Here is a 27340-nt window from a genome sequence, read left to right as displayed (position 1 = left end):
TAGCCTATAGGAAAATGCTCGGTGGCTTACAGTGCACGAGCAGTTGCGGCGAGCCTAGCTATTAACTTCGGGCAAGTGTAATTTACAGGAACGAAGAACGTCTTGCGTCTGCTCCTTAATTCGATCGTCTAGCGGCCAATCCTGGACACCAGATGCGCAGATGCTACAAAGGCACGCTCCCTACCTGCTTTTATAATAATAATAATAATAACAATAATAATAATAATAATAATAATAATAATAATAATAATAATAATAATAATAATAATAATAATAATGATAAAGTAACTGTCAGTGTGTTAAGCCCTACAGCGTCACAAGGTCTCCACCAGCATGTCCTCGGCGTTAACGGAGCGCGACCTTATTTCCTAAGGCACCGTCTGCGAACAAAAGCAGCAACCTCACCGCCTGTTTGGACACCGCTTATACTACTCCCCTTCCGCATGAAACGAACCGATGCAGTACATCCGCGTTCGACAACAATTCAGAGGTGTTTCGCAACGGACAGCGCTAACTAGCTCTTCGCACTTTTCGCTTTGACCAGAGCGGTCTCTGTTTGCAGTCGCATATAAACATACAACGTAGTAATTTTCGTTTTGCGTGAACAGTTGGCAACCCTCATTGAACGGAATGTGTGAAAGTTCAAGTTACTGAAGAAACGGGAAGTTGAGAACATTTTCATATATATGTTAACACCATATTCTCAGGGACGAGAATTACTGCAACTAGCGAAACCTAGCTTGGTCTGTCTTTAACAAACTACAACGCTCTGTATACATAGCGAGTGCTGTACTTACCTACCCAGTGGGAAACCACATGATAATCTATATGTTTGTGGTTACTACAGTTCGCGAAAGTTTGTTAAACACATCCCATTAGTTCTAAACCTCAATGACAAAACATTAAAGACAGTTTAGCAATGCATAAGGCAAACGATCTGCGATGATTTTTTTTTTCAAGGAAATAGTGCTGATTATGATTTGTTTCATACTAAATTTGTTTTCTTGAGTAAACAGCGCACTTCGTGTATGAAGAATACAAGCGCAAGGATTTAGGAAAGCCTTGATTCAGGAGAGAACACCTAAAAAAGAAAGAAGCGAGAAACATTATATGCTGAATTTGTAAGGACACGAAAACGTGCTGATTGAGAAGCTAGCGAAACAAATTTACAGGATAATTAAGAGACACAAAGCAAAACTATCCACCGCAAGCTTTCTCTATGTGCGACAATGGCAAAACTTTAAATGACCTGATGGGACATAAACATATAAAATTTTCACAAGAGGAGGCACCGCTACGGGATGTGATATGGTAAATGCATTAAATAATTATTTTACCAAGAGACGATGATGATGCGTCCGGAACATGCAAGACGACATCGATCCTACCAAATAAAAGCAATTTTCCTCCAACCAGCACGCACGCACGCACGCACGCACACACACACACACACACACACACACACACACACACACACACACACACACACACACACACACACACACACTGTGTGACTGGATTTTTCAATGGGCCAAGTGTATTTAGAAAGATGAGCAGCACAACTTCGGCGGTTATCTTTGGTTTATTTTCCCAACAATTTCGGTCGGCAGACCGACCTTTTTCAAGGTCCACTGACCGAAACTGTTGGGCAAATAAGCTGATGATAGCAGCGAAGTTATGCTTCTCATCTTTTATATATATTTAGGTATAGTCACTTTGTCTGAATCTCTGTCTGTGTTTATTGGCTTGTCGTTGACATGAAATTGTACCATTTTTGCTGTGCACCATATAATGTAACCCTATAGTTGTGTTCTTGGGCACATAATAAAGACATGCATGTATGTATGTATGTATGTATGTATGTATGTATGTATGTATGTATGTATGTATGTATGTATGTTGTATGATACATTTTTATGAGACATATTATAGAAGTAGTTCTATAAAGTTCTATAGAAGAAGTTATAGAAGTTATAGAAGTATAGAAGTCCAGCCCAGCAGGACGTATTAGTGGGATATGTGAAAGGAAGCAGTCCATGCTGAAGCGGCTTGGCGGAGGACGCAGCATTTAGCGCCCTCCTGATAACTCGGTTTATGCGCGTTATCCAAACTAGCACGCGCTATGGACGAAAAATAATGAGAAACACGATGTCGAGAAAAGGAAAAACAACACCAGCTTCTTCTCAAGGAAGGTAATCGTTCGTGGAGCGACTGCCGCGCGGACAGCCGTATTCGGACGCCTCCGCATGCAGGTCCGACAGACCGGCTTCGGACGAGCCGGATCGTAACGCGTGTCTGTGTGCGTGCGTCTGTTTTAGATGAAGGTGCAGTGGTGTGGCAGCCGGGGCGTGTGTGAGGTCTGCGCGAGCACGGGGAAAGGGAGTGCGTGGAGACGGTTCCCCCTTTTCTACCTTGACAATTGTCACTTACGGACACGGCGCGCGAGAGTGCGTCGTTGCGAAGAGGCCACGCACACGCGCGAGCTGCCATCCACACTCGCCAAGGATACGTGTCTCCTCCCCCTCCCTCTTTTCTGCCTCGTCAGCGCGACTCCGTAATGGTTGCGGCCACTTGAGGAGTGTGCGGGCCGGCCAGTCGGACAGCAGCGCTGACGCCGTCGTATCCGGGGCGAGTCGCGCGTGCATTAAGAGAGCGGCGAACGAGGGGGACCTCGTCTGCTTCCGTATATGTATTTGACGGAGCCGTGCAACTTTGCGGCTCGCCGATCGTCAAAGTAGGAAATGTCTTCCTCCTTTCCTTTCATTGCACCCCGAGAAACCGCCGAAATTAGTTGCCGTAACGCTTGTCAGTCGTCTGGTCATAAGCATATAGCACGCTCATGCACAGGGTGTCCCAGCTAACTTTAACCAGAGTGTTAAAATATGCAAATGCCACATAGCTGAACAGAACCAAGGTAATGTTGTTTGCCGTTGCTTGGGGATACTCAAACTATATTTTTCATTCAACCTAATTAGATAATTAGTCTTACTTAATTAAGCAGCTTCTCAAATATTATAATTAGATGAAAAGGGTCCATGAGAAAATTGTACAGCGACATGAAGAACTCCCGATAAAGCTTTCTGTTGCTCAATAGCTGCTACGTAAAAAAGTGTCTCCCGCACGTGAAAGAAGACCGCAAATGCACGCAAAGTGCCTCGAGCGGCCAGTCGCGCGGCAATTTAGCGTGCATTTGAGGGCTTCTTTCACGCTCGGAAAAACCCTTTTATGTAGCACGTATTGAGCAACAGAAAGGTGTATCGGGAATTTTTCATGTCGCTCTACAATTTTCTCATTGACACTTTTCATTTGATTGTAACATTTGAGAACCTTCTTAATTAGGTAAGACTAATTATCTAATTAGGTGGAATGAAAAATATAGTTTGAGTATCCCCAAGCAACGGCAAACAACATTACCTTTGTTCTGTTCAGTTACGTGGCATTTGCATACTTTTAAACTCTGGCTAAAGTTAGCTGGGACACCCCGTATATGAGCGTACGAGTTCTTAATGCGTTAGCATTCTTAGGTACTTCACGCACTGTCCTTGGGATATCTATCTATCTAGCCGTTTTCCCGCCTACTTGGGTCACTGGGTGGTGCGTGGTCGAAGGAGCATCAGGCTGATGTGCTAACAGGATTCGAAGCAAACCATTAGAACAACTTGGGTCACCGTGTATGTGGCAATGTGTGCATACGTGCCGCTCCTCAACGAACCTCTTTCACGCTGACATGGGTTGCTGTAGACGCGGGACTGAGGAGGTGCCGCTGTTCGTCTTTGACGCCCACTTGGAGCACTGTGTGCCACTTGGTCTGTGGTGGTCTTCAGTGAACCTCTTTGACGCCAACTTGGGTCGCTGCACATGTGCGAGTATAGGCGTGTGCCTCTCTTCAACGAACGCCTTTGTGACGCCAACTTGGGCAGCCAGGCACGTGCCACTGGGAATGTGCCGCTTCTACAATGACGCAGAAGATCCCTTAAATTTCCCCCCATGCTTAGCGGAATCGAACCCACGTCACAAGGTTTTCTCAAGGACAGCAACCCGATGCATGATCAGGCTGCGCCACAAATGCACTGGGCATGTGCCGCCCTTCAGCGAACCTCTCGCCAACTTGGGCCACTGAGTCTGATGGGCGACTGGGTGCGCGGCAAGTGAGTGAGCAATTCTCAGCGTTCACACGCACCGGCGCGCCACGCTCCTGGTCTCGGAGGCCACGCGCGAACTTCTCGGCAGTGCCACTAGATGACGAAGCATGTCCAGAATGAAGCGCGAGAGAGGAGCCCGGTTGCCGCATGACGCGTTTCTCAGCGCTCGCACGCACCGGTCGTGCCATGCATTTCGGATGCGTTAGATGGCGCCGAGTGTTCTTAGGGAAGCGCGAAAGAGGAGTCCCGCGGCAGTACACGCCTCATACATATACCTCGTTTCGACGGTGGCAATACGTTGTGTCGCTATATTGATTGAATGCGAATGCATTACCGTCGACAGCCATCATGGGTTCTGCAGAATGTTTTATTCTTTTTTTTTCTCTTCTTTTTCTTTTCTTTTTTTTTTTTGGGGGGGGGGGGGGGGTCTTACTTGCAGCACGCGCGTGTTCTTCGGCTGACTGTGGCGCTCGGAGCGCCTGAGGAGCAGTCACACTCCTTATTCTGTGACATGATTGCGCGTGCAGGCTGCCTCGCAGGACAGCGACCACTGCCTACAATTCTTCGTAACCTTGCGCCCTTCAACCCCCCGGCCGCCTGAAGTTCGTATGAAAAGTTCAATTCGTACAATTTTCTGGGTGCCGGGTCACACCGGAATGGAGGGTAACCAGAGGGCCGACAGTCTAGCTCGCGAGCTCACATAACGAGTGGGACAGTCAATGGACCGGAATACCACTATGACGGTGGAACCAACGTACGCGGAAATACTAAACCATCACAGAGGCAAAAGGATAATATATCCACCACCCCACCCATCTTTAACACAACATGAAGCAGTCGGCTGGCGAAGGCTGCAGACAGGAACATTCTCCAATCTACACATCCTACATAAAATGTTTCCCAGTCAATACAGGGACACATGTCCATGGTGTGGGGCTATCCCAACACTATATCACATCACATGGAAGTGCAGAAAGAACTTCTCTTTCCACAGAGGAAAAAAAACCCAGTGCGGAACAGTGGGAGGGCCTGCTCACCAGCGGCGTGCTCACAGTCCAAAAAGGATTGGTGCAACACGCTCTCAAAGTGGCCAGGCTCAGCGGTGCTCTGGAATAGGGGCGCCGACCACTCAAAACGACGGAGACTTCAGTAAAACATGAAGACCTCTGTTAGCCGCTGAAAGATGTAAATAGAGCAATAAGGTTTTTCCTTCCTTCCTTCAATTCATAAACCCTTGGTATGTGTAGTGAAATGGACAGGATGGCCTCTCCGTGTAAATATATTTTTCAATATTTCAGTTTATATTTTACTGTACTGTAAAATGGTTAGGACACCAAAATTATTGCTTTCCGTTCTTTTCCATTTTCTTTGCACCACGATTGAATATAACGGCGCACTATAATAAAAGTGTATATTCTAGCCAAATCATTACTTATATGTGGAATAGGTGGAAAGACTTTCTCGATTTTGATTATTGCTACTGAGTTGCCAAATATTAGATGTCTCGCTTAGCAGGGTGACCGAGAAATCATAAGAACACAAAAAGGCCTTCTAAATGGCTCCGTTGGACCACAGAGAAGTATACATATACACTCTCTTTGTATAGTCTGCTTTAGCTTCCCTTAGCTCAGTACAATCACTAGGCCGGATATGTTGCCGTCCATTTGTTCCTTCAATAAATGAGTTCATTCACAACGTTCAGCGGTGTTTCTTTGTAAAAATTCTTGCTATAGAAATTGCACCTATGGGTGTTGCGCCATAGAGGCTTAATATTTTTATTTCTTTGTGTGATTGTTAATGATATAGTGGTTTCATAAGCTCCTGTAGGCACGTAAACACAAGTCTACTGTATAGGGATCGCCGAATATTAAGGTACTTGCGTTTGTAATGTCGTAAAAACTGTGTGAATTACAGCTGCCCTTTGCTTTCATCTCAGCTATTACCACAAGTGAGCAGTCCTCGTATTTATGAAATGTTCTTACGCGCGAACGACGTTATGCATCGATCCACACCTCAAGCACGCACCCACACACGCACACAAACACGCACACCTGAAAGCGAACGCAGACACGTATACCTGCCGCACAAAAAAGAACGAACAATCGCATCACTGCCACGGAGAGAAAAGTCGACGTTTGCCAATAAATTCTGCGGCTTCCCAGCCGCTTGAGGTCCGGACACCCAGACTCAACTAGGCGACGCCCGCACCGACCAGTGACAATCGTTTAGCATGCCAGAGAACAATGCAGCCTACACATTTCGTGGCCCCGTCAAAAAAGACAAAGCCATCTCGGCGACACCAGTGCCACTAGGGAAGAGCGGGAGGGGCACAGACGCAAGAAGGCAGGCGTTATACGGCTGACCCACATACTGGCCACTCGCGTCGCATTCGTCCGTAAAAACTGGCCGACCACGCCGCCACGCGATGGACAGGCATGCATGCGCCCTTTGCGTACAGCTCCCGTTACTCCGCTCCACGTTTGCGCTACATTCTTTCCGCAGCACATTCGCATTAACACGCGCACGCACGCACCCTCCCTCCCCCCCCCTCCCCACTCTCTCCCCAAACACGCACTCTTTGTCTTACTATTCTCCCACGAGGCTAAACCCGCGTTAAGGGAGGAGGAGGGGTCAGTAGCTGCGCTCGAGCTTCGGTGCTGTATACCACCGCCTCGGCCGCGGCACGGCGGGCGCAAACGGGCCCAACCGCGGCAAGGTGCAAGGGTCACGCCGGATGCACTCGCGGGCGCATGGTGCAGCATCCCGAGTGAGTGTGCCGCACAGCGCCGCCCAAGACGCACGCAAGCGCTTCGCTCGATCGGTCTAGCACGGTACGCAGGCCTCCACCGTCCTGTAGAGCCGGTGTGCGTGGCTTGCAGCCGTGCGTGGTATACGCGTACGAATGCGCCCGCTGCACCACGCGCGACCACCGGCTGCGGGCGCCGCTCCTATACGTAAGCGCGCTTGTTGCGTGGGCCCGCGAGTTTACAGGTAACGAACGGTAGTTTGGGGGGAGGCGCGCAAAGTAGTGCTCTCCTAACACCTGTGCAGCCGCGGACTCGGTGTCCCTGCCGGCGCACATCCGCGCGTGCGAACGTTCCAGGAGCACCCTGTTCTCGCTGCACGAACATTAGTTGGGAAGGCTCGGTTAGGTGGGCCGACACTTTTGTCTTCTTTTTGTGTGTGTTTCTTAGCTGTATGTTGAATGTCACGGGCATAAACAACAGGTGCGTAGTGGCCGATGAGCGATGGCCTCTCGAGGTGGTCGGTAAGAGAAACAACGGGGGCCGCGTCGATGGCTCCCAATTGCGTTTCGCGCGCGCTCGCGGGTGCGGCTTTTGTGAATAATGCCTGCCCGGCTATTGTGAAAGGCTTCATCCTGCTGGCTTTCTAGCGCACCGTAATGAGGCCCTCGACGGTGTGGCAACTCGCGCACATGACCGCCATTGTGCGTCTCGCGGCCGACGTACAACAATAATGAAGAAGGTACGAGTTCGGTGCTGGATATGAAATATCGAGCTCGGAAGGCCAGGCGTGGCTCCCGGCGCATCTTCGAGCCCCGACCTCGCTGAGCTCATTTCGACTTTCCATCGGTGCCTCCGGCGACGACTTACTCTTAATTGTTTCGTGGTCTGTCGTTTTGAACAGCATCGACCAAGAGACGGGACCACGCCATGTACAGCGCAGGAGACACTCAGGACTGTGAGGATCGACGACTGCGTGAATAATTGAAAGCATTAAAGTTAATTAGCTGTGTCTTGCTTTAATGACGGATTTCGAATCAGGAAAGCAAGGCATTGAAAGAAAAGAAGGAAGGATGAAACGAACGAACGAACGAACGAACGAAGCAAGTGATCCCGGTGCAGAAACGCGCTTTTCACGGTCAGCACTTTCGATTCTTGAGCGCGCAAACGATTTTACTGCGACAGCAATTATATGGACTTTCGAAGCGATTTTTTACCGTTGATGCGGTATTCCGGATATATATATATATATATATATATATGGAGGGGGGGGGGGGGGTTACCCGTCTACCTACGCCGCTTGCACAGAAGGAGGATGGCTGGCGTAACGCGTTGTAGGAGCCCGAGCAATAGAATGGGACGGGAGCAGCGGTTATGATGTCGGGGGGAGGGCTACGGTGGGGAGCGCAAGAAAGAGGACGGGGCGCCGGCGGCCGGGATTCTGCGGCGTCGGAGGATGCGCGCGGGGCGAGGATTGAGAACACGCGCGTCCGCGCTGGATTGACGAGCCTCTCGGCGGCGGCAGCTGAGTGGCCCCGGCGCAGCGTGCAAAGACAGCTGCGGCAGCGAGCTGGACAAGCGTGAAGACGATCTCGGCAAAAAAGGAAGAAGTTTCGCGGTCGCCGCCATCGGCGCACGGGGCCAACGCCACCACTTTGCGGATGGGCGCACGCCTCTCGCACATCCGACCGTCGGCTCGAGGCCGCGGCTGCCGTGGCGGAGGAGTCGTTATTCCGCGCGCCGGGAAAGCGGGATGATGAAGCAGCGCTCGTCGCGGGCGCCACGACGCAATCCGGCACTGCTTCGTCTTGTTTCTGCCCCTGAGAAAAGAACATCTATCCGTTGCCTCCTGACGTTGCGAAGTCCGCGTAGATCAGCCCTTTACACGCCTGCCAAATGCTTTATCGTCCGCCTTTTTTTTTTTTTTGCTTCCTAAAAATGCTTTTAGCTTCTTGGATGGAAGTTGTTAGAGGGCAAATGGCAGTAGCTTTATCCTCTCACATCTGTAAATCACGCCCGGACTTAGTTGCGAGGGGAAGAAAACGTCTTTGCGTAAGATTGCCGAACGTGGTTTCACGTTCAGCGGATTACGTCGAAGGGTACTCATTCTTCCCGTCTCCACTCTTCCGAAAGAACTGCAGGCTGAATAAGTCACAAAGCTTCTCGTTTAAAAAAGGAAGAAAAATCTACATATATTGAAAGGCAACGCCAGCAGTTTTTTTTTTTTTTTACCTCTCCCTAAAGACCACTGGGATTGCCTTTTAATATATGTAATTTTTCTTCTTTTTTTCAATTAAGAAACGTTTCTCTCTCTCTCTCTCTCTCTCTCTCGTAAATGATCTTTGCGATCGGTCAGACGCCTTCGCTAAAAATATGCCAACCCTCTTTTTTTTTTTTTTCACTTCTCCTCTTGCCCTTTGCAGTGTCCAGTGTGTAGAGTACAGTATACATCAGGCCTACCACTCTACGTTTCCTTCAATACGATCTATCTCTCCAGCCGCTGCGTTGACTGCAATTTCCTCTTACGAACAATTTTAGCTTAAGAGCGCCTCTGCGAAGGTGGGTCCGCGTCTCTCTGCGGCGTTCGCGATTTTTCGAATGGTCGAAACAAGCAGCGTCAGGCATGCAGCGTCTCGCCGCTGCAGATTGTCGCCGCCTTGATAAGTGCTTTCATCCGAGAGCTCGAGCGTTTCCCTCAGCACCGCGGCTCGCATTTATGTGACGCACGACATTCTGCACCGAATCGCGGGACCGTGTGCGCGATGTCTCAGTCACGTAACAAAGTATCTGACGCGTGCGAACGCTCTCGCTGCCCGTTATTTCGCACGCGGACCTGAGCAAATACAGGGCGGCGGCTACGTGGCCAATCCTGGTGCAGCCTCGGCCAGATCGTTCTGTCCCCATTTCCATCCAAACTCGCACAAACATTCCGCGAGCGGCGCGTTTTCTTCTCGCGTATGCCGTCGCCTACAGGATGCGCGGCCCATGGCGTCGTCGTCCTTGCAAGGTCCCTGCGGGGAAGCGGCGCGCGATTCCGGCGGGCGCCCAATTAAGGGCGGCTCCTCCGGCGGCGAGGAATGCCCCTCGGGCCCGCGGACCTGTTACCGGTGCGAGCCGTGCCGTCCGCGCGGCCACTGGGCCGCTCGCAGCTCGAGGCTGTTTCGAACGAAGCGCCCTGTCGTCGTCGCAGCGCCGCTTCCGCCTTGGCCTCCCCCCTCGACCATCGCACGGGGCCGACTGCGCGCTGGGCCATGCCGCGCTCTGTATGGCACGTAGTACACTAGTATAGCAGTATAGCGCGTAGTGTGTGGTATGCACACAGACACAAAGGGAGAAAAGAAGCCAGCGAAGCGTTTATTGAAGCCCTGTCTACTCACCCAAGTTCATTGGCGAATTCTTGGGAGTGGACCTTCCAGTGGTTCGTCTTTACCTCACTTTAACTCGGGGAAAGTCCAGTGGCGTTTCAAAACGAGAGTATAACAAAAACAATCAAAGACTGAAAAGAAACAGGAGGGAAGTTTAGAGCACAGTGCTAGTTGCCCTGCAATGAGCGCTGACGCTTCGACCTACGATGTCAAATGTGCTTTCATACCTAGCTTCCCCACAAAACCGATGAAAACCGCGTCCGACGGGCGCATAGCAGAAGAGTGGTTTGTTACCGCCACTTGTGACTGGCATGCCCGAATACAACCTTTTTACGAGAGTAGGTTTTCTCTAAACTGAGTGAGTGCGGGTGACAGAAGATGAAGTCAGCGGTTGGTTCGCTGCCCCGTTATCGTGGATTATGTGAGTCACATCACCTGCCGGATCCTCCTGGCGTCTTTCCACAGTGGCATCGTGTGCCAAGGACGCATAAAGGTTACGCTGAAGCCGAATGCTACAATAACTCAAAGATCACGGGAAAATTCGGTTTCGGTGCGTCTTGCAGGGTCATATGCTACTTCCGTGGTAGTCATATGAGACGACACGAAATGAGGTTGCGTGTGTATGCGTCACATCACAGCTTCAATTAAACTTTTGAAAGCACTGAACGGCACACATTTACCACAGGTGTGAAGCTTTTGACGCGCTTTGGGTGCGCGTTAGAAGAACGAACAAATGGTTTGTGGGACAGAAAAGTGGCAAAGCGTCTGACAAGCTGACTATATATATATATTAATGATATTGCAAACGTTGTCTACAAGCATATAAACATCAAACTCTTCGCAGATGACTGTGTCTTGTACATATTGGTTGGATCACCCGCCGACCAAACTTGATTTAATGACAATTCAACTAGTGTTGCTAGGTGGTGTAAGGACTGTGGGATGGTTCTAAATATTAATAAATGCGGTGTACTGCGTATTTGTAACAAGACTACTTCCATGACGCACCCTTGCTATATAGAAAACACACCAATAAGGGTAGTACCAGCAATCCAGTACTTGGGAGTAACAATCACGCGAACGCTAAGTTGGAACGACCACATAGATAACATATATATAGTACGGCACTCCGAGCCCTACGAGCCATCCGACGCAAGCTTTGCAACGCGCCGCTCCAAGTTGAGCTGATAGCTTATAAAACTCTTGTTAGGCCCAGTTTAGAGTATGGATAAACCTTGTGGGGCCCGCATACGAAACAGAATAATGCCAAGCTAGAGAAAATGCAGAGGATGGCTGCAAGATTCATTTGTAATAGGTACAGGGGTTAAAAAGATAGGTGAGCTCGTACGCGAGCCAATCTCTGATCCTGATATCGACATCTGCCACAGGGTATCCACGGCAAAAAAAGAATCAACGAACCATTGTTGTCCGACTCATTTTACGCACAAAACGTAATGCGCTACTCGCGAAATCAACGAAACCGAAGATGGTTTCGACTGACCGAGGCCACAAGGGCACAGAAAGTGTCATCTATGTTACCGGCACCTGACATGACAGAACAAGCAGCTCTTTGGTGCAGCCATAGCAAAAAAAAAAGAAATCCGCACATGGAAACATGTATGGACGAGTGGAGGAAAAAGTCTTGCTCGCGAAGATGAAACTTCAGATGTAATCTGCATAACAAGCACTACTGACTTAGATCTCATCAAGTGAAAAAAGGAAGGACAAAATGGACAAAAAAAAATCTTTTTCCTTGTCAATGGAAAAAACAGCACCGATGAGTAGTGATGCGTGTTCTAGATCTGGTTTTACCTTACTACATGAAAATATAAGGAGTCTTAAGAATACGAAGGAAGAACTTGATATATTTTTGAGTTCTCTTCATGCTGACCCTGATGCAATACTTTTCACAGAGACATGCCTGTGTAATATTGACATGTCTCCTGAATTTACCAATTATTCTGCAGCGCGATTGGATCGCGCTGGAAGAGGCGGAGGGTTAGCTATATACCTGAAGCAGCAATATTCATTTCAAGTACTTGATGGTCTTTCTATGAGTAATGGTGACATAGAATTCCTAGCAATAGAAACGAACTCGTTTCTGCTTAATGTACTATACAGACCCCCAACTGGATACAAGCGCCGTTTTCTAAGCTATTTAGAACAACTTGTGCATTGTTTTAATGACATAAAAAAGCTTATTTCATCATGGGTGATGTGAACATTAATATGATGAGTGAAGGTTTATTTGCATGCGCATGATCTTATAAACCTTATAACATCCTATGGATGTGAAAATGCTATTTTAGATCCTACCCGTGTTGCTCACAACAGCTCCACATCTATCGACGTCGGTATAACAAGCCTAAACAAATACGATCACAACGTAGGCATATTGTGCTCAGGCCTTAGTGATCACCTACCTTTTTATATTTGTACACAAAACTTATTCATTAAAGAAAAACTTCCAAATCTCCCGCGATATAGAAATATTAATGACAAAACTCTCCTTAAGTTTAGCGAATTAGTTAAACGAGCTGACTGGTCACGTGTGTATGTGCAAAATAATCCAGATAAAGCATATGACACTTTTTAAAGATCTTCGTTGAATGCTACAACACTGCTTTTCCGCTACAACAGTTCAAAATAAGAAAGGGTAAGAATAGAAAGCCATGGATAAATAGCGACCTTTTGAAAAGACTCAAGCAAAAAAACGCACTTTTTTTACAGATTTCTAGCTACGAGAGATATTACAATATTGCGAGAGTTCAAACAATTTCGCAACAGGTTAAACAGCGACTCTAGAAAAGCAAAAATAGCCTATTATGAAGTAATGTTCTCGCGCATAAAGTCAGATTCTGCAATAATATGGAAGCAAGTTAATTCTTTAACTGGAAGAACTGTGCCATGCAGTGCCCCTAAAGAAATAAAAGTTAATGATAATATTTTAGAAGGTAGGGATCTTGCGAATACAATTAATCATTACTTCGTGAATGTGGCTGTTAGCGATGAGGATACAATGCAATATGAAATTGAACTGGGTAACCAAGTGAATTCTCTCGTGCTGAACGAGGTATCACCAGAATAAATCCGCAGATACATAGCAGAACTAAGAAACAACGATGACGTTAAAGTGGCACCAGTTAAGGCTGTTGCATCTATACTTAGCCCTGTATTAGCATACCTTATAATTTTTTTTTCTGGTGGGAACTTTCCCGACGAACTTTAAAGTGGCAAAAGTTACTCCTATCCACAAAGGCGGCAATATTTCTGAATTAACAAATTATCGACCGATATCCGTGCTACCTGTCTTCTCGAAAATATATGCAAAATGCTTAAACAAGCGTCTCACGAATTATCTCGACAAACACAGTCTATTATCGCCATATCAATATGGTTTTCGAAAAAATAAAACAACGGAAGAGGCTCTAATAAGTGTTTAAAACCACATAATAGAAAATATAGAAAATAAGATGTTCACTTTAGGTGTCTTCCTTGATTTGCGTAAAACTTTCGATTCAGTTGTCCATCATATCCTATTGCTGAAAATAAGCCGCTATGGAATTCGTGGTGTTGTCCTCGACTTATTTACAAGCTACTTATCATCAAAATGTCAATTTGTTGGCATAGACAATGTAGTGTCCCAGTACTTAAGCGTAATAAAAGGAGTTCCACAGTTCCATATTAGGTCCCGTGCTTTTCCTTCTATATATAAATAATATTACGGATGTTCAATATACACCTGAAATTACAATGTTCGCTGACGACACTAGCCTGTTCTTCACAGGATCTATTATTCATGAAGTAGAAGCTTCAGCAAATCTATACCTCTCTAAACTTTCAGGTTGGCTAACAAAATACAAACTAAAACTAAACACACAAAAGCTATCTTTTTTTATATTCAGGCTATTAACAAGCACATCCGCGATAATATAATAATTTATTATAACGACCAACGCATCGAACAAGTAAACACACAGAAATTCCTAGGAGTCTGGTTCCATGAACACCTGTCATGGACACCACACGTGAAACATCTCTTAACTGATCTGGCTCGCTCTGTAGGATGTCTCAGTAGAATCGCTTCCCTTCTCCCTTTGTGGTTAACTAAATCACTCTACTATACATTATTTTACTCAAAACTACTACACGGAATGCTGGTGTGGGGAACAATTAAAACCAATTATGATAGGTTAATAATCCTGCAAAAGCGCATCCTTCGTATCCTAGAAAAATATAGAGGTCATGCCAAGGACCTAACCACTGAACCACTTTTTCCTAAACATGAAATCCTATCCTCAAAAAAAGTATATAATCTAAAGTTGATGCAACACATACATAAACACAAATTACAGGATGCCTTCCCGAGCACTGTATCCACGATATATGGGCTCAGAAGCTCCAGCCAAAAAACTAAAAAAAAAATACGCACGAACTATGGCAAACAGGCCATTGAATACAAAGTTGTGCAATTATTAAACCTCCATGAATCAAATATTGACCTTACATTACAAACCAAGAAACTCAAACGCAATTATCAATCATTCCTTCTCACTACTAACCTCATAGTCGATCCGTAAATGTTGTCAAATTATGTTTGTATATTTTGAGATGATTTTTTTTTGCTGGTAATCGCGAAAACAAAATTGTTAGATTCCATTTCAATGTATCTCTTTAAATGTATAATGTATCGTAGAACATGTTGAATACACATGTATAAACAAATACGTATGTGGTCCGATGTAGAGAAGCAGACGCATAGTACTTGATGAAGTGTATATTGAGTCGTGTCAACTGCTGCAGACTGTCTTGTTGATCAGGGGGCCAAGACCTCCTCAGGCTTTCTCGCTTTCTGTCTTTGCCTCCAGCAGGGAAATATTGTATTCTTCCTGCAAAATAAACATGTTTGATTTGATTTGATTTGACAGTGCTACAGAAATTATTAGTTTTCTTGGCCTCGAGTCCCTGCAATCTAGGCGGGCCGAAACAAAGTTGAAGCTCTTGTATCTCATGTATCATGATTTTTTACCAATTTATTTGTCTCCCTACGTAACCCCTGTGCCTCGCGGCCAACACTCGCTGCAATAATGACAAACAGCTCGAACAGTATCATACAAATACTGATACATTCAAGTCTTCATTTTTCCCCAGCACCATAGCAGCCTGGAATCTGTTACCGAGGGACGTTGTTGTCAGTCCCAATGTTGAAGTGTTCCTCGCAAAATTGAGAGCTATGTCTGAATGATGCATCGCTTTTTTTGCTCTTTCCATATCTTTGTAGAGAATGTCTACTCAATGTTGTTGTTTCTTTCTTCTTTTTTTTTTGGCAGTGTGTCTGCTCACTCCTGCATGGACTCAAGATAGTCGGCAGTATTGTAAAATAAAATTATATATATATATATATATAGAGAGAGAGAGAGAGAGAGAGAGAGAAATGCAGATCCTCTTTGCTCGTAAAAGGGGAACGCAGTACCAATTGCCACTTGTGAGAGAATTCCATCTTTTTTAATGTAATCTATATATATATATTTTTAAATAGTTTGCACCGTTTACTGTTGGAGGACAAATAAAACAGTAATTAAAAATCACGTAAAAACGCCTGAGACCGTCTAAGAGCGCAAAAACATGCAAAATAATTCCGCGTGTGTTTGGCCAGCACATGCGAGGTTGGACCTAATCTCTAAGAACGTTGGTTTGAACAATTGGAGCATATAGAAATCGCCAAATTCTGCGCAAAAAAGAACTATTTGTGAACAAAGTTGTGCACGAACTGTCCTTTAAAGTAGGTATAAGAACACGATATTCCTTATTCTTGAAAAGTGTGTCTTCAAAGTGCATAAAAATTTTACCTAGTCGCATTTTTCCACCCCTAATCATAGACCATCCGGTAGACAGCCATGGCTAGTCTCGAATACAGCAAACGAACGAACTCTGGTGAGGACCGCACCTATAGCACCAGCTGGTGTCGTGGTGCCCTATAGTCTATAGTTGTCAGTGGTGCCGAAAGTATGCGCCCTCAAAATTGGCTAAGCTCTGATTACAAAACAGCTCAGCGTACAATTAGGCAATGTTACTTTCACGCTGGCAAGTCTTCGCCTTGTTATGAAATTACGAAAAATACTGACCACATATCCTCTTGTTCTGTTTATCAGATCCGTTTGCAATTGATCCCAAGTGACATTGGAATAAGGGGAAATTCAGTAGTGCACAGAATGGTGGCTGCTGCGCATATTTCGAGGGAATAATACGCTATACCCGACCTCGGGGAATGAGGCGCAAAATATAAAAAAAAAGAACAATGGGGATCGAGGAGCGGGCGAAAATCGTATCTTTTGGACAACATAGGCCCCTTTCTTACGCTTCTCACCAAACATCAAGATGGAACAGGCATTAACAAGCATTAAGCGCACTCCTTACATCGTCTACACCTCGAAGGTGCGTATACGTACCCCGTTTTCTTCGTCGTATACGGAAAACCCCCTCCTCTTCAGACTGCGTACATTGTGGCAGACTGGAAGCTTCTGTATGATTTATCATCGAATGTCCACAATTTGACCAGTATAGGGAACAACTGCGTGATCTTCTTGACTCCTTAGATAGGGGTCCCTTAACTGCAAAAAAGAAAAAGAAATCTCGGTTTCTGGTTTTGTCTCTATAAAGAAGTAGCTCTGAAAGCCTTGCGTGATTTTCTTGTGGACAGTGACCTATAATTACTTCCTTGTGTATATATTGCTATTTGAGTGACGTATTTTTGTTTCTCACGGTAATGTCAAGAGTTTGTCGTCTCATAGACATTTTGTGTTCTTTGGTATGTTGTAATTTTTTTCATCTCAATTTATTATCGTGAAGACTTATCCGCCTTAGTGACTTTTTATGCACTTTGCCCTTAACTGAGACATTTCAACATGAGCAGACACTATACACTCGGGCTTGTCACATGTCACACGCTGACTGTGCATTACGTATGATTTTTATAGATTCGCAACATAATATCAAGCTTTTTCGTGTATTTGTAGGGTGAATGTAGAACGTTCTTTTTCTCTATTTTTTTTTTTCACTCGAAGCGATTGTGACGACATTTTATCATTATTATTTTTTACTATCCTCTCGTGTAGTGTGTTTTTTTAACATGTGTATGTATGTTTAGCTACGATTTTGGCATAGCGGGTTCTTCAGTAGGCCAAACTTTCCCAAAAAATATAAATTAAATTCTGGTGTTTTACGTGCCAAAGCCACGATTTGATTATGAGGCACACTGTAGTGAGGGATTCCGTATTAATTTTGACCACCTGGGGTTCTTTAATGCAAACTTCCCACATTGTCGCAGTCAATAAACAACAACAACAACATCCATCGTCTAATGGTAGCAACTGGCTGGGATGAAAAGCAGTCAGAGGAACTACAGTCTGACTAACGTGAGCACTTAGTGGAGACTTCCGTTTCTGGCTCCTTAAGTTATTCGCCCCTGCTTTCTCCTTCTCAGACCATCGGTTAAACGAATCTTGTCATATCGTGTCATGATAACGCGTTCACTTACTTCTCGCAAACAGACTCTAGGTTGTAGCCGGCGTTAGAATCCATGGGCTGCTGCCAACAATCGCTCGGCAAGACACGAATATTTGCCGAGGAAACGGTGCCAAGGCGGTTGCTTAGACGTAAAGGTTCTCACTTTCTTCGCTTACAATGCGGAACGGTAATAGTTCGAACTGGAGATTTAGGTTTTTCGTGTGTGCTACGGTTTTTTCGGACAAGATATACGTTAACCGGACGCTTGTCTGAAATTGTGGGGCGACTTAACATGAAAGCTGCATTACGTACCGTCCGTTGAGGTACTGTATTTTACGAGGAGACAACATGAAGCAGGAGATACGATCCCGGAAAGGTCATCCTGTCTATCATGATCGTGTTGATGTCCCACGAGTTGTCCTGTCATTCATGGAAGCTGTGCAACGCGACGACTATAGAAATGGGCAGGTGCAATCAGTTTCGGTGTTAAAGGGACCATTGTATACGGCAGTCGTTACATATAAAGTGTACGCAAGTAAGATGGCAGTCTCCACTGCGTAGCGTGCATGAGAGAGTTTGCGGGCATAACTAGCGCAGTTGCGGCAATTGCATTCGCAGGAGTTTTGTCTTAAGTAATCAAAATGGTTCTAGGCGTATTCGAAAGTTACCTCTCAAGCTTTCTACTGTAAATTCTTGAATGTGCACTTCGGGTGGCAGGGCCACACATGCGCACCGTACACATACACATCGCTGCGCGCGCTGCTCGCGTGCAGCTGCCGCGTACACAGTATATAACGAGGCCATCCGGGAGGACGCACTTCGTGGACCGCGTAGGACGAGAATCGATCACCACGGCGTTCATTTCCTTTTCTTTTTTCTTTACCTTTCGGTGGTAAATACCAAAATGGGAAGCGCGCGCGAGAGGCCCAGCGTTCACGAGACCGGTCGATTCATTAGAACGTGTCGTCTTCGAGATTAACGGGTCACCTAGCCGGACACACGCAGAGAGGGTGTGCGCGAGTGGAGATTCGTTAATGAAGTCAGCACGAGGCGGCCACTCCGAATCGGGCCTTCACTTCGCGCCCCAGATAAAGGAGAAGGCAGCAGAGACCGCATTCGAGAGTACGCGTGCGTTTAAAAGATACACACCGCATTTGTCGAGCCCTTGCGCGCGTTTGTCAGCAGCCCGCCTATAATCCAGATGATAAACGTACAAGGACGTCGAAGCATCAAAAAGGCATTGGCCTTTATTTCGCGGTTTCCATCCCGCAGCACAGTCGGATTTTGCTGAGGCCGTCGGCCTTCGAATTACGCGTTCCGCTGATGCACCGGAAGTGCTTAAGCGGATGTTTTTCGCTGCTTGTAAAATGCGCGTTTGCTGCCAACCATGTGAAGACTCGTTATGACGTGTGTCCCAGCTAAACGTTGTCGAAGCAGTTCGATGAAAAGAAATGTGATTCAGAAAAACAGGGTGCAAGATACAATTGTAAGACCTGAGGCGTTCAGTCCTCAGAGGTCTGACGACCGAACACCATAGGCATTAAATATAGTATTTTGCACCATGCACGCTTTTAATCTTTTTTTTTTTCGTTGAACAGCTTGGGTTACGTTATCTGGGACACCCTATATGCATAGCCGGCCATTACGAACGACGCCATTACTGTGTATCCGGAGCTCCACAAAAGCTGCGTAATTTTTTTATATGTCCATAACCAATTTCATTTGTTGCTATTCATTCTGGATTATTTGAGAGCTGTCGAACGCTTCACCAGTGGCCACGGTGACCACATGAATCAGGGGCAGAAAGCGGATAGCACTCTCTAAGAATAGCCAAAGTGTCTCGTTTGAATTCGCAGTGTACATATATGTACACTGCGAATTTGATTTTGGCATTATTAAAGGGAAATCAGACATCCACCCGTTCGTAGCAATTGCTACAAAAGAAACCCACACGGATTCGTCGAAAGAAAACCTCGCAGTTGAAGAAAAAATAGTACTGGTCCGGGACTTGAACCCGGGACTACCGCCTTTCTGGGGCAGCCGCTCTACCACCTGAGCAAACCAGGCGGCTACCAGATGGCAGGGCGAAGTCGAATTTGTCAACAACTCGAAGCAAAGACAAGAGTTTGATGTAATAGTTCTGCGGAAACCCGCAAGGTGGAGAGAAGTAATTATTAAAGGGAAAATCAGACATCCACCCGCCCGCAGCAATTGCTACAAAGGAAACCCATACGGGTTCCTCGAAAGAAAACCTCGAGCGAGGTCTTCTTTCGAGGAACCCGTAGCAATTGCTACGAACGGGTGGATGTCTGATTTTCCCTTTAATAATTACTTCTCTCCACCTTGCGGGTTTCCGCAGAACTACTACACCAAGTTTTGGCATGTTATTTGTGAGATTACTGAATTTGTTAAGTTGGTTAATAAATTTTGCAGAGGCAACCTTTAGTTATGTTTACAAAGCGAGTATTGCGGCCGGATACGAATGTCCTGCTTCGCTGCATCACGCGAAACTTGGAGATAGACAACCGCTCGGAACGTGAATCGAGATAAGCCCACTGATCGAAAGATTGCCTACAGTATTGGCGGAAACGAGCTCTGTTTTTCTCATTAAACGTGGATTTACATTTACAGTTCTTCACTAAAGGTTGCAAGAAATGACATTTGTTGCCCCACACGGCAGAAACATGAAATGACTTATCACGTGATCTTCTACTAGTGTATGCGGTTCTTGCTAATTTTATTAGTACTTAAATGCAATATACTCTTTTATATGATACTTTCTTTTCGAACTTGCAGTGTTTGTAGTGAGTAGAAAAATGGAGCTGCCTTCGCCTTCATTTTCGATTAGTTGGCTTGGCTCGTCTTTCATCTAAATAACGACGGCGGAGGCGAATAGGATACTTGGGGCAAAACGCGATAGACATATAAGAACGGTCTGTACAACAACACAAACTTATTGTACCAGCTTCTTATTTTCAAGAGTGGTTGAAAACGCCAAAGTACAGGTGGTTAACCACACTTGCACTCACTCCTGTGAAAGCAGAATGATAGATGGCTTTCACAATTTGCGAGGCGGGCTATCGGCATCGCTCTCACTTCTCACCGTCGCTGGAGGAGGGACTCTTTCTTTTTTGGAGGTTGCTCAGATCAAAAGAATTCTGCTTACAAAATATCTACGCGCTTTTGGAAGTCACCGCTGCACGTGTAAAAACTACCGAGGGTGACCTTTTCGTTGCATCATAAACGCTGGGTCCCTAAAAATTGGTTTTCAGTCCCTTTAGCGTTTGAACGCTGGACCCAACCAGACCGACGCCTTATCAGTCTCCATAACGGTGACCAAGCCATGAAATTCCACATGCCTCAAAAGTTAAAGCGCAAGCGAGCAAGTATGGTTGCACCGGAACTTACCTCGGTGTCGCGTTCACCAGGCTGCCTCTACCTAATGCACGCGACACACAACAATCATCTCATTGTTCACAGTGGACATTAGCCCAATTTGTGAACGTTGTCAGGTAGCCTGAGGCGCTTGTGCAAGTGTGCGTCTTCTGCCCCATGTATACGCGACAATGACAGAAGCTGGTCTGTGCGTCTGAACAAGCGTCGACGGCCCGACCACTCTCAGCAGACTACGTTTTGGGTCCTTTTAACTAATGCCAAGTGAACGAAACACTCGATGAAATGCATAAGCACACGGGAATAAATGCGTAAATTGACCTAAGCGCACACGCATATATACACAAACATGTACACGCGCACAACGAAGCCCACACGCACGCACGCACACATAAAGAAACTGGAAATGAAAGCCAGTTACTTCTTAAATAATTTTAGACGCAGCTTCAAAGAGTTACCGAGCAACGTCAAAAGCCTGTCAAATCTGTTCTTCATTTTAGAATAGACGTGCACAGCCTGGGACCCTAATATGAAGGCGAATATCGAGCTATAGCGAGAGCACAGTCATGATGTGTCCGTGTTTTTTCGGGTATACCTATTAACTACTTTACGAAAGGAGTTGACGAAATATCAAAATATTGAGATGGCCGGTTCCTGAAGACATGTTAAATTACACGTACGCTTATGCGATTTCACAGCATAATGGCTGAAGGAAGATTCATACACTCTTAGGCAAAGTTACACCCTTTGGCTTGCCCCTTCTGCCACACAACAACAATCGTCATCTGCCTTGATGCGTTTCCTTTCTTTAACGCTGCGAGCCCGGAACTTGCCAGTAACGAACGGCACGCGCGTTATCGGAAGCGGCACTCCAAAGGGTGTAAACTGTTCTATGCTGATAACGCGCGTGCCGTTCGTTACTGGAAAGTACCGGGCTCGCAGCGTTAAAGAAAGGAAACGCATCAAGGCAGATAACGATTATCGTTGTGTGGCAGAAGGGTTAAGCCAAAGGGTGTAACTTCGCCTAAGAGTGTACAGAGCACATTTAAATGAGTATTCGCCTGTGTCTTCCTGGATAAACGTATTCATTTTTTTTTTCTATAACCGCAGAATAGACTGGCCGGCCGGGAGAAAGTGGCTGTGCATCTCCTCTCTTCATTCTTCCTCCAAACGTTTCTTTTAAATTAACGGACTAGATATAATGTTTCAATTCAGTGTCGATATTTCTATTTTTTTTTCAGAATGCGTTACTCATCCTACTCATTTGTATGTCGTTTTTGTTTTAATGTTATATTGAGGTGACCTGGCTCTCCTAAATAACGTGGTAAGCGCGCGTGCTTCAGGGCCAGACTTCTACATAAGGAATTACTTAGAATAGAATAGAACGAAATGGAATTATTTACTAGTAATCAATTACATTTAATGAAATGCTGCGCTTCATAGATGACCCAGACACGAACATCGTGGCATCCAGTAACTACAAACTTGTGCGCAATGTGTTCATACGTAAAAAGCGCAGGACTCTGCAACAATTCTGTCTAATGGTGCATTTTTTTTCTTCCTTGTTATAACATGTTCTTTTGTTGAATGAAGTTGTGCTCTAAGGACCAATACTGTCTGACGATGTATCTTTCTTTTTCTTCATTAAGATAACATATTCGGAAGTTGTGTTTCTCAGGATGTATATGTTGTGACGTAAATTATTTTGCATTTATTATGAAATGACTTGTACTGTTTGTTGTATAAACTATTTGACCCCCCCCCCCCCCCACTGTAATGCCACACTGGCGCTGTGGGTTCTGTAATAAATAAGTAAATAAATAAATAAATAAATAAAAGCACCGTCTTTCCCTCCAGCGCGCACGTCGAGCGAACCGTCGCTGCCTGAATGCATCGCAGCCTGAAGCCTTCACAACAAAACGAGGGTAGACGACCAACGAAAATTTTTCTCAAAGCGATCATTACTGAAGGTAAATAACGTGTGAATGTCTGCAGTGGATGCACTGAAACAGCCAGGCCAGCTCGTTCTATTCACATGTATTTGTGCAACGTTAATAAAGCTTCGGAGAAACGTAACCTAAAAGTAATCAATTACTTTTTAGTAATTGATCAATAACTTTCCTGGGGCAATAACTGGTCACTGTGATGAATTACAGTTTTAAATTAAGTAATTTCCATTGTAATCGGTACTCTTTTTTTTTTCTGTAACGTGTCCAAGTCGGGTCAGGACCACCCAGTCCGTCCAACGACGCCTCGGAAAACATGGCTTCTCGAACTGTTGGAACATGCTGGAACATGTTGGAAAGCTGACGGAACCTTGCCCAGAATTTGTTGGCTGCCTTGTTGGTTGGACTCGTAGAAATGCGAATTATATGTTTCTTCAGCACGTGTGTTTTTCTTTACTTCATGTGCCCCTACTACGTGTGTCGTATCTTGCCTTCGGACTGCCCTTGCACCAGCGCTGGACAAAGATACCTTGGAAATGCACCATGACACAGATACAAAATATTGAGCCGATAACTATTTGCGATACAAGATACTAACTGATTAATTGCATCCGATACGATACCTGCCGTTTGTACCTTAAGGTACTTCGATACATTAGTTAGTTCATCACTATGGCTTCCGTGTAGGGGCCACTGCACGTTTACAATGTTCGTTACGCAAATATATATCAACTTCTCCAAATAGCCTATCAATTAATATAATTTTTTTTTCTACTAACACAGACAAATATTATTCCAAGTTCTAGAAAAGTAGTATATTGCCATCTCGCAGGATGTCAGGGCTTGTATCATATCAACAGAGATAAGCTGCGCAATCTATGATACTTCCACGCCACCTTTATAAGTTCTAGGGTGCTATGAAGGTGGCTATAGTTGGTGGCTCTTCATACTTGCTATGCGCTAGGGCCCTTTTTAAATGAAAGGGGAAAATAGACAACTACTCTTCTTGCATCACGGAGCTACAGAGGAAACTCACTGAGGTTTTTCAGAAAGATAGCGTTGCAGTTGAAGAAAAAATCGTCTTCGTCCGGAATTTGAGCGAGCAACCAACGCCTTTCCGAGCCAGTCGCTCTTCCATCTGAGCTAACCAGGAAGCTAGCAGGGCGAGGGCTAATTAATCGACAACTCAAAGCATAGGGACACTAAATCACGGTTGAAAAAAAAATTCGTCCTGGTCCGGGATTTGAATACCTCGTATAGATTTGTAAACGGTATGCGAGCCAGTGGTCAGGGCGCAAACCTTAAAACCGTTCAGCGAACTATTCTGCTACTTGTTCTCTCCACGTAAAGTTTGAGATTACGCACTGTGGAGGTCGGGATTGTTCCGTGGACACGACGATGTTTATAGACTACAACATCGCTCTACAGACCTCTCGTTGTTTTATTTTTTATTTTTTGGAGACAGTAAATAAACAGGCCTGAATGATAACTGCTAAGAATAGATGCACGAATTTTCAAAGTGTGCGCAACTTCAAGTGAAGGTACAGCTGTACGCACGGCCGATGATGGTCTTCCAAAATGTGCATCTTGCTTTCTATTTGTACCCGTCAGACAAAGAAAGGCCAGGTCATGCAATGGCAGTTGCATTGCCATCTGAAGTTGCCCGCTGTATATCACTAGCCGTGCTCAGCTTTTCGATATTCGATAGAAATTTTCAGAGAATAGAATCGCAAATCGTGCAGACCTCGCCTATTGACCGCACTTGGCAACGCTCCTCGTCTTACCGCAGTGCTTGTTTGCGCTCTCTAAAATGTGGTTGAAAAAAAAACGAGAAACTTTGCAACCTTTCGAAAAAGTTGACTCAAAGTGGAGCGAATAAATCACGTAACTATCCAGCAAATATTACGTTATCCTCGTGGACAGTGGCAGAGTAAATTGTCTTAGACCTAAAATGAGAACAGTGGGAACAAAATACTGAATAGGCGTACTCGAGAGGAAGCCAACTATCGAATTATATCAAACTACATGCAACGAAGTCAAAATAGAGAATACCTGCAGTAGTTCAAAGCGCTGCGCCCTGTTAGATGCCAGACTAGTATTTCTGGTTCTGGGAATCTGGCGTAATGAAGAAAATGTGCCGGTGACAATTCGTCCGTGGCGTACGGAAATCGTACATAAACTACTGAGCATGCTTTGTTAGCATATGGAGGTATCGCTCTAGAGGCTACTGAGGACCGATGCTTACCCTGTCCAAGGTCTCAGTTGTTAAGATAGCACGGGAAAACTGAATAAGCTTTGGGGAGACAACAGTTAAAAAAAAGGGCAGGAGTCACAGAGTTGGCAAAAGCAGCAAGTGGCTAAAACGTAGAGCTAAAGCGGGCTCCGCGTTACCTTAAACACTATTACGCTGCAGCCTAAACATGGGGACAGCCTTATTATTCTGAGTCGTTGTATCTAGATCATTCCTTGTTGTGAATTACCGACTAAATTCGGTGCAACTACTCTACAATCATCTGGCAACAACTGCTGCTTTTTTTTTTATTTAGGTCACGCATATTTAAACAGCTTGGTGGCGCACAGGGAGATGTGCGACTACGAGGCAGGGGCGACCGAGGGACAGCGGCGAACGGGATAATTGCAATAAAGCATTGGTCTTGCACTTAACGCCTGTGTTTGCGCATTTAAATTCCGTTACCGAGCGTCTGTGCGGGTATTGGGCAGTGACAGGATTTGTGTTCGTAAGTTGTATTCAAAGGTGTCAAAATGCTATGCTAAATGCGCTGCCCTTTAAAATAATACGTTTCCGCAATGAGGAAAATGGATCACGAGAAACGCTAAACTGAGACAGCAACGCCTTCCACGATACATTTATAATTCATATTTCTAAAAACTAGTCATATGTACAATGTTTCTTGCGCAAGGGTATAGCGTGTATGCTTTGAGTACTAGCTGGTTTCCATTCCAGAGTTACAGTTGCCTACCGACGACAATATGAAAAGGTAAATAGTGATCATTTTTATTAATAATCGCATTAGTATTACGTCATCAAACTTTAGCTGATTGGTCGTATGAATAATGACGACCGCTTTTAGTTTTCCTTCACTCCGCTTCTCGTGTTTTATATGCTAGTGCCACACACCGTCGATTTTATCGATACAGGTTGGCCGACGCTGGAGAGTCATTAAAATTGAAAAGCGAAGAATGTTTAGGTGGCACGTTGGTTCTGCGTTGGTTCATATTCTTCATCGAGCAAAAAAAAAACAATTGTTGTCTCTTAAATATTCCTCTATTGCCACCATTTGCTACCCTCCACTGAGTGGGCGTCGTCGTTGATTTTGCTAATTTAGGTAAGGGTATCTTGTTTCTTAAGATGGACGATATTTCAAGTGATGTATCGAAAGTACAGATACTGATACACGTCTGGCCGAATGTATTATGACACAAATACAAGATACCAGAGGATTATCTTGAGACAGTTCCTAAGATAGATGTATCTATAGCGCAGTTGCACTATAGTTGCGCAGTCACCATGTATCATGACAGCGCATCAGGCACCTGTAGCTGAGGCTATGCTCTGACTGCCAATCATCACTGATCTCCGCTCTCTGGCGGCTTACGTGTCTGGGCGTCGGCAAAAACGCTGACAAGCGCGGCCACTCTCGTGCACTCGCTGCGGCCGTTAGAGGAATGGCAGTGCGGACGATCGTGAGAAATCGCTTGTTCGCTAGAAAACTGCCGAACCAAGAGGTTCACGCAAGTCTGTCGCTTCTACGTCGTCTAGCTACGTAATGTGCTGACGGACGCCTGCTGGGACTGGAGTACTTAGACCTCCCTCTCCTCCCCCCCCCCCCCCCCCTGCCCCTCCCTTCTCTTAAAAGGGGAATAAAGTTCATTCATTCATTCATACATTGATCTCAAGGGACGTTTGTCTGCAGCGATACAGTGTCATGTAAAAAAAGGTGCGCCAGAAAAGAAGGCTCAATCGGAGGGCAGCTTAAGGCGTCTTCGTGCGTGCTTTTCGAACTAAATGAGCCGTCCCCTACCTGTATTGTGATTTCGAAATCTACGTTATTATTCAGCAATATACCTTGCAGTCGTAAACTGGAGACTGACACACATGCACAGAATTATCAAAGGAATCGTTTCAGCATTGATAGTCATTTAGTAGCTGCTCAGGTTTTGAAGAACTGTTTTTGAGGCACGACCAAAGGGGGCATTTTGATCTTTATGTTTTTAGTTGCGCG

This window comes from Dermacentor andersoni, chromosome 1, assembly GCF_023375885.2.
Source record: "Dermacentor andersoni chromosome 1, qqDerAnde1_hic_scaffold, whole genome shotgun sequence".
NCBI lineage: Eukaryota > Metazoa > Arthropoda > Arachnida > Ixodida > Ixodidae > Dermacentor > Dermacentor andersoni.
Note: the sequence above shows the minus strand (reverse complement) of the source record.